This window comes from Xenopus laevis, chromosome 4L (assembly GCF_017654675.1).
Source record: "Xenopus laevis strain J_2021 chromosome 4L, Xenopus_laevis_v10.1, whole genome shotgun sequence".
Lineage (NCBI taxonomy): Eukaryota > Metazoa > Chordata > Amphibia > Anura > Pipidae > Xenopus > Xenopus laevis.
In genome coordinates, this window is record NC_054377.1 from 46,182,954 (window position 1) to 46,195,863 (window position 12,910).

General features: G+C 38.9%; 1 long non-coding RNA gene across 1 annotated transcript; it reads left to right on the forward strand.

Annotated features, from left to right (window-relative positions):
- Positions 1–2,813: 2,813 nt before the first annotated feature.
- On the forward strand, positions 2,814–10,713 carry LOC108713644. The gene is made up of 3 exons (XR_001935190.2): positions 2,814–2,903; positions 3,193–3,354; positions 10,465–10,713. It is a non-coding gene; the product is annotated as an uncharacterized LOC108713644 (long non-coding RNA).
- The last annotated feature ends 2,197 nt before the right edge of the window (positions 10,714–12,910 follow it).

The following is a 12,910-nucleotide window of genomic DNA, read 5'->3' on the forward strand; positions in this document are numbered from 1 at the left end:
TACAGATTCATGGAATTATGCAGTCTATAAGAGACTGGCTAAAATAGTGTTTCTCTATTGACTAATTGCTTTCTTTCTTTGTCATCTTGACAATATTAAGTATTTTTCAGATGAATCCATAGCCTATATGTTATGCATGTAGGCCATCTGTAATTATATTACATTCTGGAAGCCCTTGTTTCATGTTATATCCCTACATACACATGTAGAGTCTATATTGGAGGCTAATCCGCCTATCCACTGGCCTCTGTTTCAGCACTGCAGGTACTGCTTATTGCACAAAGGAGACTCGTGAGTTTCCATGCCACCATCCACTCCATGTGTGTGCACCAAGTTCGACGCAGTACTTTTTGGTGCAGACAAAGGAGCCAGCGTAGGTCAGCTGATCAAGTGATTTTCAGCCCCTTGTGGTAGTAGTTTTCACTGAATATATACATTTATTCTGGAATATGTAGTGAGTGTTTTGCTCACTAGCATTCTGGGGCGAAATTGTGGCCTGTATCGTAGTATTTAAAATAAATTAGTAATGCACCATAGTGTTCAGTTCAAGTATAAATGTACCATCCTTAGCATTAGAATTGCCATATTTTATGCTGGTGAAGTCATGCGGGGGGAAGAATTGATTTCCTAATTTGGAAACCCAGACCAGGCAGTTTTCATTCAGACAGCCCTTCTGAAAACCAAGCCAGACAGGTGTCAACTCTCCCAAAATTTTCAGTAGTCAGTCAAATTGTCCACCCCCCTACATTCTCCTGACACGGATAAGTTTCCCCTGGTTAACTTATTGTGCCTGGGCAGTGAGCATCCAGTGATGTTTCTTGCGTTGTGCAATTACATCATGGGGGATGTCACACATGCAAGCTGCATTATCTCCGGGGCCATACTAAGTCAGTGATCCCCAAACAGTAGCTCGCGAGCATGTTGCTCTCCAACCCCTTGGATGTTGCTCTCAGGGTCCTTGAAGCAGGTGCTTATTTTTGAATTCCAAGCTCAATAGCAAGTTTTGGTTGCATAAAGTATAGTGCTAAGTAGAGCCTCCTGTAGGCTGCCAGTCCACATAGAGGCTACCTAATAGCTAATCACAGCCCTTATTTTGCACCCCCAAGGGACTTTTTATGCTTGCAGGTAAAAAAGGTTGGGGTCCCCTGTACTAAGTAAAGGTTGACACCACTGCAACACTACTTGGCACTTAATGTGAAGTTATGGGACACATTATCTTGAAATCCATTATCCAGAAAGCTACAAAAAACTGAAAGGCCGTCTCCCGTAGACTCCTTTTTATCCAAATAATCGAAATTTTTCAAAATGGTTTCCTTTTTCTATGCAATACTAAAACAGTACCTTGTATTTGATCCAAGGTTAGATATTGTTAATCCTTACTGGCAGCAAAACCAGCCTATTGGCTTTATTTAATGCTTACATGATTTTCTGGTAGACGTAAGGTATGAAGATCCAAATTACAAAAAGATCCAATATCTGTCAAACTCCAGGTCCCAAACCCTCTGGATAACAGGTCCCATAACTGTATTGCTAAACCAAATGCCATTAAGGGGATAATTTAACTCTAAAGTAACCTGTGGGCTCTGTCCAACACAAAGTCACTGCATCCTGACCTTTGTTTATTAATCACTTAAAACCATGGCATATGTCTGTCAGTGTTCACATTGTGGGAAAGATTTTGGCCTGAAAATGCAAATGTGCAAGTTTTCTGACAAAATCAGCCCCATGTGCGCAATGACCAAAGTGTTCAACTGTTCTTCTTTTTTAATTTTTGTAGTTTTTGTATCTGAGTCCGATTTACCCTAGTAGTCAGGTAATTTGAATGAGAGACTGAACCATAAATAGGAGATTACCATTGTAGGCTTATAGTTTAATAGTTTGGCTACCAGCATGAGTGACCCCCATTTAAAATCTGACAAAAAGCTGCAGAAAATTCAAAAAAAATTCAGAAAGTATGAAGAAAATTCAAAAAGAAAACCAAGTGAACCTTTGCTACTAATAGGATATTCTATAACATGCTAAAACTTGCCTTGCAGGTAAACTACCCACCACTTTGGTAACCACTATGGCGTGAGAATGGTGTGCAATTTGTCTAAACCATCTTGGATGCATGACCCTGTTATTGTAGCAAGGAATAGATGTAGGGTAATTATACATGCCTCAATAAAATGAATCTCAAAGCTTACAATGTTTCCAGCAAGACTGCAGTTTCCAGAAACACGTCCTGCTCTGCAACTGCGAAAGGAACCAATGTGCACAGCTGAGACAGGAACTTTTACTTGATGCACCAATAGCAATGTGCAGGTTTTTGAACATTTCCCTGTTTTTCAGGTAAAAACCCTTCTCTAAATGTTCTAAACGTATTAAAAACTGTCTGCACATTACAGCTACAGTATGTCATGTATAAAGCCTACAGTGAGTTACAGCAGACAGAAGTTATAACTGCAGAATCAGTGCACATGCCGCTGGATATAGATAAAGATATAAGGTGAATTACTTTATGCAGCCAGACTGTGTACATATTATCTGCTTTAGAAGCTGAATTGCCAGAATAGTACAGTATTAAAATACTTGTAATCTATTACCTCTGTATTTAAATACTATGCTGTAAGTGTATAGATATTAGTATCTTAGAAACTTTTAACTGATGCGTCAGACCATGTGCAGAATTAAAAGCAAGTTGTCTTTCAGATCCATGCAACAAAAAATGGAATTTCTTCTCTCTTACACACCCCCTCACAATCTTAATTGAAAGTCCACAACTCAGAGCTTTTATAATTCAGGTGTGTCTTGACCACACCCGGATCATATCTGTTGTGCTCTTGCCACACCCCCAATTGTGGCCCCTGCTCTGCCTGGATTGTACCTGTCTTTGAGGTTTTGGATGTTTTTCAATGGTGCAGGTAAGTTTTACTACAGGTGTAAATTCCTGGGAGCAGATTGCTGGGCTGTCACTGCAGGTGACCAGGTGGTGTGAATGATTTTTTCATATGTGCAACAATGATATGAAAGTGTCCCTATACTTTAACAGCGTAAATACATTTTATCTGGTTCTGTGGGCAAAATATTGAGTAGCACATACATTTATATTTAGTGATTGGACTAGATTCTTTAGTGTGTTATGTACTGTATTTGGTTTAAATGCTAAACTATATATTTGTATTTCATTTTTTTTTTCCTTTCCCTTTTCAGAACTGGGGAAGCATTGATCTGGTATCTTGTTCTTTTGATAATGATTTGTCATGGACCAGCAACACTTGTCTTGGTGGCACTTTACTAAACCCAGTAAGCAAAGAATGTATTATATGTGAACCTCAATACTGGACTGGAAGTAGACTGGGAGGATCACATACGGTAGGTGTCAAGTTATTTTTTAATATACACTATTCAGCAAGGGGCAGCCACAGAGTTAATAAAGGAAGAACTGTATTTCAAAGTTAGTATACAGGACTTTCAAATTATGCATTATATGCATACCAGGACCACTAGTTTTATCACTAGTAGTAACTATAACAAAAAAAAGGGTACATTTGTGCAATCAGGCTATGACCACAATATTCACACTGACAAAGACAAGAAGTCCTCTGCATGCAACCCATTATCAATATGCTAAGGACATTAAACAATAAAACAGGGATTGTTTGTCCATATATTGTAATATATTCAAGCTATCCAACTACTGTACAGTACAGTACTACACTGACTTTAATCTTCATCAAAGGGTTGTTTCACTTTTAAATTACTTTTAGTATGTTATAGAATGGCCAATTCGAAACCACTTTTCAATTGGTCTTCATTGTTTTTTAATAGTTTTTTTATTATTTGCCTTCTTCTTCTTCTGACTTTTTCCAATGGGGGTCGGTGACCACATCTAAAAAACAAATGCTCTGTAAGGTTACATATTTATTATTATTGCTATACTTTTATTAGTCATCTTTCTATTCAGGCCCTTTCCTATTCCCATATTCACCGTATTCCAGTCTCTTATTCAAATCAGATCATGGTCATCAAATCAGTACATGGTTGCTAAGGATTTGCACCCTAGCAACCAGACTGCTGAAACTGCAAACTGGAGAGTTGTTGAATAAAAAGTCAAATAACTCAAAAACTTCAAGTAATAAATGAGAACCAATTGCAAATAGTCTCAATATATCACTCTCTGTATCATACTAAACATTAACTCAAAGGTGAACAACCCCTTTAAGAATTCTACTACAGGTTTGGGATCTGTTATCTGGAAATCCATTATCCAGAAAGATCTGAATTACAAGAAGGCCATCTCAAATAGACTTCATTTTCAATCAAATAATTTAATTTTTTTTTTTCAAATGATTTCCTTATTCTCTGTAATAACAAAACAGTACCTTGTACTTGACCAAGATACAATTAATCCTTATTGGAGGCTGAACAATCCTATTTGGTTTAATTATTGTTTAAATTACTTTTTAGTAGACTTAAGGTATAGAGATCCAAATTATGGAAATACCCCTTATCTGGAAAATCCCAGGTCGCAAGCATACTGCATAACAGATCCCATACATGTACCTCATTATACATTTTACACAGGGACAACGTTTTACCTGCAAGTTGCTTTCACGTTTAACACTTCCAGTTGGTTGTCCTTTTTGTTGGCCACTGCTGGGATGAGCTGTCTGTAGCTGGGAATGATGGGAACTACAACATATTACATAATATTATTTTTTTGATGGTAGTGGTAAGTAAGGAATAAGCCTCAGCTAGCTTGCAATAGTGAGAATGATAAATGTGGTGCTGTTCCCAAAACAACCAATCCATTTCACATGCAGTGCACACTGTTATATAGAAATTAACCAGTATGCACCATTATATGTAATATAGCAATAATACAATTTTAACATTAGATCTATTATGACATGCCCTCAGGCAGAACAATGCGGGGTTATCCTCAGACCCCTTCAGTGGACGATGGTGACATTTTTGTTTGGTGCGGGGGTTACCAGTAAAAAAATTCCATTGGGGAATTTATAATTTTAAAGGATTATAAAAAGTAGTTCATACCTTTCTGAAGAGTCTATGCCTCCCTTACTCATCAATATTCTTTGTCTTTGTACAGTGCTGTATTTAGGTCCAGTGCCACCATAGACACCTGACCTCAGCGAGCCCCCCCCCCCATTGCCAAAGTGACATCAGTGATGTCACACACATTCAGGATAACATCATTTCCACAGACGTGAGCAAAAAGTGCATTTATAACCCTCACCCTCCAGCTTAGCCACCTCATTTACCCACTTTTTTATTTTTAACAAAAAAAAAGTTAATTTGTTATATAGGCACCCATGGGGCACCCCTTTAAAGCTGTCTCCCTAGACACAGGCTCTCTGGTGTCTATATATATATATATATATATATATATATATATATATATATATATATATATATATATATATATATATATACAAAATTCGATATTGGAACGCACTCCATGAGAAGGTCAAAGCCTGGGTGCCAGTTGAGTATAGATAATTTGTATTTCGCCAAATAACAGCACTCCAAGGAAGTAAATAACGCCAAAAAGATTAGTAATATGCCAGGTTTATTAGTTCCAACGTTTCGGCTCCATGTTGGGGCCTTCGTCAGGGAAAAGAAAATTAACAGTGAATGGTCAGGACATTTAAAATGGCTGCAGTTAGCGCCAAAATTACGTTGCTAGGAGCCCCTAGCAACCTCTTTACATATTTTAATAGACGTCCCGTGTAACAAAGAACAAACGTTTAAAGCATACTGTGGTAACGTTGTTAGGGTGGGGGACAATATGCCGTGCGAGTGATAGAGGGCTCATACCTATATTAGGAGTTTCCAAGCGCATCGTGGTAACCAGGCAAGGAGCGCGACCCGCACTTACAGCAGCAGAGGTGAACCGGAACTCTTAGCGGAACCCGACAAGGCAGAGCACGAACCCAGCGGCTGTTGCCTAGCAACCCGTAAACCATTTCGGTGCAGCTGCTCAGCGTAGCAGCACAAATTCACTCAATACTTCGCCCCATATGGGGTACAGTAGGGGATATGACTGGCATCTATGGGGAGTACTCTTCGCTAGTAAAAGCTAAGAGTAAACCCGCATTGGCACAGTATTCTCCCTGACTTTCGAGTAAACGGGTGCTCAGGATAAGCATGGATAGTGGGTTGCTCTGAGTCGTCCCCAAACAAGAGTATAAATCTCATTGAGGGGTCCACATCCTGAAAGCAGGTACTCAAGGGAAGTTAGAGACGCAAAAGGTGCCTTATTAAGGGAGTAACCAACATATTGGGAACACTCAAGTAAAGCCAAGAGACCTTGTCCGCAACCATATCTACTCCAGGATACGCCTGCTATCCAGAATGACGGCATATTGACATACAAAACAGGAGAAAAAGAAATAAACAGTGTAAACGGTGACCACACACAAAAAACTGTTAAAAAGTTAATCGGAAGTGGGACATCATGGCAGCGCAACACTTAGGGATAATTGCAACATAGTATAAGCAGTATTGTAACAACATAGTGGCAGAATCTGTAGGAGAGAGAGAAACAAGTATAAATAGAGAGATAACACTGATCATAGTTACATGAAGCACTCCAATGGAAGTGATTCGTTAAGGCCCCTAGGGGCAACAGTATTTAGTCTGTAGATCCATCTTGATTCTCTTCTAAGCAGGGCTTGATCACGATTGCCACCTCTGTCCAGAGGGGGCTGATGGTCAATCGCCATGCACCGGAAGGTGGGTAATGTATGTCCCATCTGTAAGAAATGTCTAGCCACGGGTTGAAGGGCCTTTCCTTCACGTAAGGCTTTACTTATTGTAGACCTATGATTGCTGATTCTTTCCTTTATTTCTTTTTCTCCTGTTTTGTATGTCAATATGCCGTCATTCTGGATAGCAGGCGTATCCTGGAGTAGATATGGTTGCGGACAAGGTCTCTTGGCTTTACTTGAGTGTTCCCAATATGTTGGTTACTCCCTTAATAAGGCACCTTTTGCGTCTCTAACTTCCCTTGAGTACCTGCTTTCAGCATGTGGACCCCTCAATGAGATTTATACTCTTGTTTGGGGACGACTCAGAACAACCCACTATCCATGCTTATCCTGAGCACCCGTTTACCCGAAAGTCAGGGAGAATACTGTGCCAATGCGGGTATACTCTTAGCTTTTACTAGCGAAGAGTACTCCCCATAGATGCCAGTCATATCCCCTACTGTACCCCATATGGGGCGAAGTATTGAGTGAATTTGTGCTGCTACGCTGAGAAGCTGCACCGAAATGGTTTACGGGTTGCTAGGCAACAGCCGCTGGGTTCGTGCTCTGACTTGTCGGGTTCCGCTAAGAGTTCCGGTTCACCTCTGCTGCTGTAAGTGCGGGTCGCGCTCCTTGCCTGGTTACCACGATGCGCTTGGAAACTCCTAATATAGGTATGAGCCCTCTATCACTCGCACGGCATATTGTCCCCCACCCTAACAACAGTACCACAGTATTCTTCGTTTGTTCTTTGTTACACGGGACGTCTATTAAAATATGTAAAGATGTTGCTAGGAGCTCCTAGCAACGTAATTTTGGCGCCAACTGCAGCCATTTTAAATGTCCTGACCATTCACTGTTAATTTTCTTTTCCCTGACGAAGGCCCCAACATGGAGCCGAAACGTTGGAACTAATAAACCTGGCATATTACTAATCTTTTTGGCGTTATTTACTTCCTTGGAGTGCTGTTATTTGGTGAAATACAAATTTTATATATATATATATATATATATATATATATATATATATATATATATATATATATATATATATATATATATATATATATATATATATATATATATATATATATATATATATATATATATATATATATATAAATATATGGCCTTTGCTATGAATCCCCTGTGTTCTGGATGGGCCACCACTGATATACAGAATAGAAATATACAGTACCTTGTGGCTATATTAAATACAGTAAATCCGTGATTTTAAGTAACCTGATTTTTAGTTTCCCCGCATTTTACATTTTTTTTATTTGTGGTCCCACCAATTTATAATGCATTCCAATAGGTGCATTTTCCTTATTTTAAGTAATGTTTTCCCCGATTTTACATAAAAATTATGTCCTGATGTACCCAAAAACTGCTTTTTTTCCTCTATGAATGTTATTATTTGTGAAATAAAGAGGTAATACTAACCTGTAAATTGTCAATTCCAATTAGTCTGCCCCTTATACAGCCCTGCACCAATAACTTATTTATTGCTTTAGGTTGTGTATGTGACTGACATCGAGGCCTTGCACATGCCCCCATGGTGTATCATTAATGCTGCTACGCTTAATCCTTATTATTAACACAGTACATATTGTATCTCAAAGTAAAACCGACTCCTTTGTTTATATTTATTTTCAGTACTTGAAGGAAAAGTTACTTTGAAACATTTCTCTGATTACATTTTCCCTGTATTTTACATAATTTTTTCCTGGTTCCCTGAAAAATTTAAAATGGGGGTTCTACTGTAGAACTATTACAAATAATATAAATGTAGCGCTATAGTAAACTGCTTTGTGCGAGGGCAGTTTTAGCTACTTTCCTTTGTGGGCTGATACCACAGATGAGCTCTCTTTCTCAGGGGCAAGCCCTCGCAACGCGGTGGAGGCAGGGTGTAGTGTAACTGTAACTGTGGGCGATAGCACAATGATGGGCGCCAGTAGTTCTTTAACGGTTGAACATAGAACTGTATTTATTGAACAATAGCACATAGATCATTCAGCACATTGATCCACAATGGAGCATTGAACACAGGCCCGGATTTGCGGCAAGGCCGCATAGGCCCGGGCCTAGGGCGGCAAAAAAATAGGGGCGGCATGCCGCCCAGCCGCATTATGGGGACGTGTGCGTCCCCATTAAATTACAGCAGCTGCGCCGGCGTTTTTTCGCCGGCGCGCTGGGAAGGGGAGGTGAGGTGGGCGCTAGGACCGTGCGGTCGCCTGGTCGGACCGCGCGGCCTAGGGGCACCGGTCATTGAAATCCGGCACTGATAGAACATACACAGCAGCATAAAGGAAGCATATACTCACAGCACGTATAGGCTGAATCCCCACAGGCTAGGGAATATACAGCAGAGAGTAAGTTGACAGCATGTGATGGGTATTGCCCAGTTTTCAGGATATCTTCCAGTGGCAGACTAGGGGAACTCCTATCATCCCTATCTCAACACTTTAGTCCTTACTCCGAGTCAGTAATACCCTGGGATCTTATTCCCTCTAATCTCCTCGGCGGAGCCTTGAGCTGCTCAACTAAATAACCTCTCTATCACTCCTAGAGTGACCTATAATTGAGTATAGCTGTCTTATTACAAGGGCCAAGGCGCCTAGGGTCGACACTACCCATTCCCTTCCAGCCTGCTTGGTTGGGCTAAAGCAATGGACCCAGACCTCATGGTTGCTAAACCTTTTATACTCTGGCACAGTGCCATCTGGTGTACACTGTGTGAACTACAGGGGTTATATAAGCACAAGGTCCCCATAAGGACCCACTAAGGTGTCCATATTACTAGGGATGTGCCTGTCTGTAAAGTGTAAGGGTGTCTAAGATTTTCACATGCCTACATAAATAAGAATTATTTTTTGAAAAAACAGATGTATTAAATGTAAACACAACTTTTTAAATTAGTGCAAGTTACTGGTGTGCAAATTTTGAACCATGCACTTGCTTTATAAACGAGTCCTCTCTATTATAATAAAGGTAGTTACATTGCCACTTGTGATTTTTTTAAAATCTCGTTCGCCCCCTTACCCCTAGAAATGATGGCCTCTTTTCTGGTAAAAAAAACTAATCCTGCTATATCTCTTCACTGGGACTCCTCCCTCACTAAGTCCCCTGAGGCCCTGAATACATTCACTCCTTTTTCAGGGGAACTACTTACAGAAACTAGACCCTCACTTCCATTATATACACTATATACCTAACCTGATCCTTCCTGCCAGTCAGCGTAGGACATTGCCAGACAGGATCCTAAATACACAATGGTACACTTCATAGGTACTTCATTCTATACTCTGTTTGGGTTACTGTTTACAAGGAAACTGTTAAGTAGGAACACCCAATTATATTTTTAACCGTATCCCTTCAAAATATGAAACCAAAGTCACTGAAACAAAGTAATGTGTAATTTTCTACATCACAAATGTAAATTGTGCCTAGATCATTTTTTAGTACCTGCTGGAAAGTAAATTTTTCAGAAGAAGTATACACATTTAAATGCATATTTAACCAACAGCATTTGATGATTCTCTTTTTTTTAAATAAAAATAATACTTTATAGGGTTTCTTAGTAGTATCTAAATATCAGTAAAGGCAAATGTTAATTTGTGCTGTTCAAATTGAAATATGTAATTCACTTGACACTTCATTCACGACTGTTGTTTAATTCCAGCTTTTTAATATGATTATGTTTAATTTATAGGGCTCATGGCAAGTTGCACACAATATTTGTTTATCCAAATGACAAATATCTTGGCAAACATGACAAAACTAACAGCCAATAAAGGCTTACACTTTCAACTAAGAATGGAAACTCCGGCTGCTATGAAGTGTCACCCTTCAACATACTGAGCTAGAGATTACTGCATGAAGATGCAACCTATAGTTGGCAATATGGTTGCAGATGTGATTTTCAAGCTAAGAGTAAAAGATTAAGCAAAAAGGACATAAGGTATGTGTAATGCTGTAATGTTGCCTTTATGTGAATGTACTGTATCAGATCCATTTTGGTTCGATGCCATTGTTATTTCAGTGTCTGTTGGGATACCACTTTTTCAATACACAGTCAGAGTTAAGGAATGGGGAAAAAGCCTGCACAGCATCTTTAGCACTAAGAATGGCAGAATCTCAATAGACAGAATTAAGGACGTTAATTACAAGAGAAGCTTCAGGGTTTGTACTTTTCCATTTTTCATTAAAAAAGGGATTGTTAAAAGGATGATGGTCTTGCCTTATATGCCCCAAAATTGAATGCAAATAAGTAATAGCAGTTTAACCTAATACAAAAACATGGAAAATTAAGTATTGCAAGTTGGAAATGTAGCACTTTGTTATGCCTACAGTATTTTGAATTGCAAGTTCTGGTACTCCAAAGTGTCATTTATTAATGACAGGTCCATGCAAGATCGTGATGGTCTTTATTAGTGCATCTAAGCATAATACTATCCTGAGCAAGGGAGCACTGAGCGTAACACCTTCTTTTGGCATCAATTAAGTACTCTTGCTGTGTCTGAAATCCACAAGGTACTCATAGCACCAAATAAATGATATAAAAAAGCATGGGCAGACTACTCGTGTCCCTTCCATGATGGTCACAAGATATGCCCAGAATTTTTGCACATATATTTGCACCTCTAAATGGAGGGCACAAATAAGGAGAGCAAGATGCATTGTGGGCAAAAATATTTGCATTTTTTTGTGTATTTTCACTTTAAACCCTTATAATAAGTTAGCCTCTACAGTGCTTGTATACGCAGCAAGAATAATGGATATAAAAATAAGGCTTTTGTAACAACAAATAAATCTGATACATGGCTACATTCCAGGTCTCTCCTTATTGAAAACAAAAACACAATGGTTGAGACGGTGAGGAGGGAATTGAAAGTAGTTAATATCTGAATGTGTAAACTATATGCTTTGTTATTTCCCAGAACCACCCCCCATCCCAAACATAGCCGTACTATATCAAATAATGTCATTGTAACCTGTTTCCTTTTTCATCAATGCACAAATCATTCTGGTAGCTTTATCTTTAACCTTTTGAAAATAAAACAGGATGAATTACTGTATATATGGTATCATTTTTTGAGTCACATTAAGAGAGGCAGTTACAATATTTATTGGATATTTTATTCCTCATGAGTCAGCCTGTTGGTAAATGTCTAGTCTTCCAGCTGCCTTATCAGCTCTACCTGACCTTGTGTGAGCCGGAATTAGCTTTTAATTGGCTGTGTTTTGCTAGCAAACCCGGCAATAACAGAACCTCTGTCAACACAAGATTCTAAGTAGAGGAATTAGGTATTTGTACTTTTTGTATAATTGCATAAGATATGGGAAAATGTAGCAGTTTTGTGCATCTTATTCTTCAATGAAGATAAAATTCAGCTGAAATATCAAATATAACATGATTTAGCTTTAATACCTAGTAAATTGTCTGATGTTTGACTTTATCCTTTTCTATATATTAAGAGGGTTATTCATCAAAGGTCGAGTTTGTGACTCAAAACTTGAATTGTTTGCTTATTTATGAAAAAAACCCATATGTAAAAAACTCTGGACTGGGACAACAGGGACCCACCCAAAAACCTTTGACCAGGGGCCACTCTTAGTACTATTTTTCTTCCTCTCCTCACTCAACCTCTATTCTCCTAGTTTCTTTTCTTTACATACTATAATCTATATTCCATCTATTTAGCCTCTTTGTTCTCATAGAAATAGGGAATGGCCATGAAGTAGGCCAAATATTTAGCAGCATGAGGGCCCACTGACACCTGGGCCCACTGGGAGTTTTCCTGGTATCTCGGTGGGCCAGTCCTACACTGATTGAATGCAATTGCGAGGGGACTCGTATACTCAAATTGAACTGAGTTATTGGCGAAAAAGCTAGAGTTGATCAAATTTTCGAACACAAATTACTGGCACAAAAAACGTGAAGGCTAAAAACATCTTCAGATAGTTCAAGGGACCTCTGCCATTGTCTTCTACATGACTTCAACAGGTTTAGCTGGATTATTTTCGGATTCAAGCTTTTTGCAGGTTCTCGGAAAAACAAATCATGAAAGATTTTATTTTTTACTGAAACTACCCGTGAAAAACTAGAATTTTTCATGAAATCACAACTGAACCTTTAATAAATAACCCCCTAAATC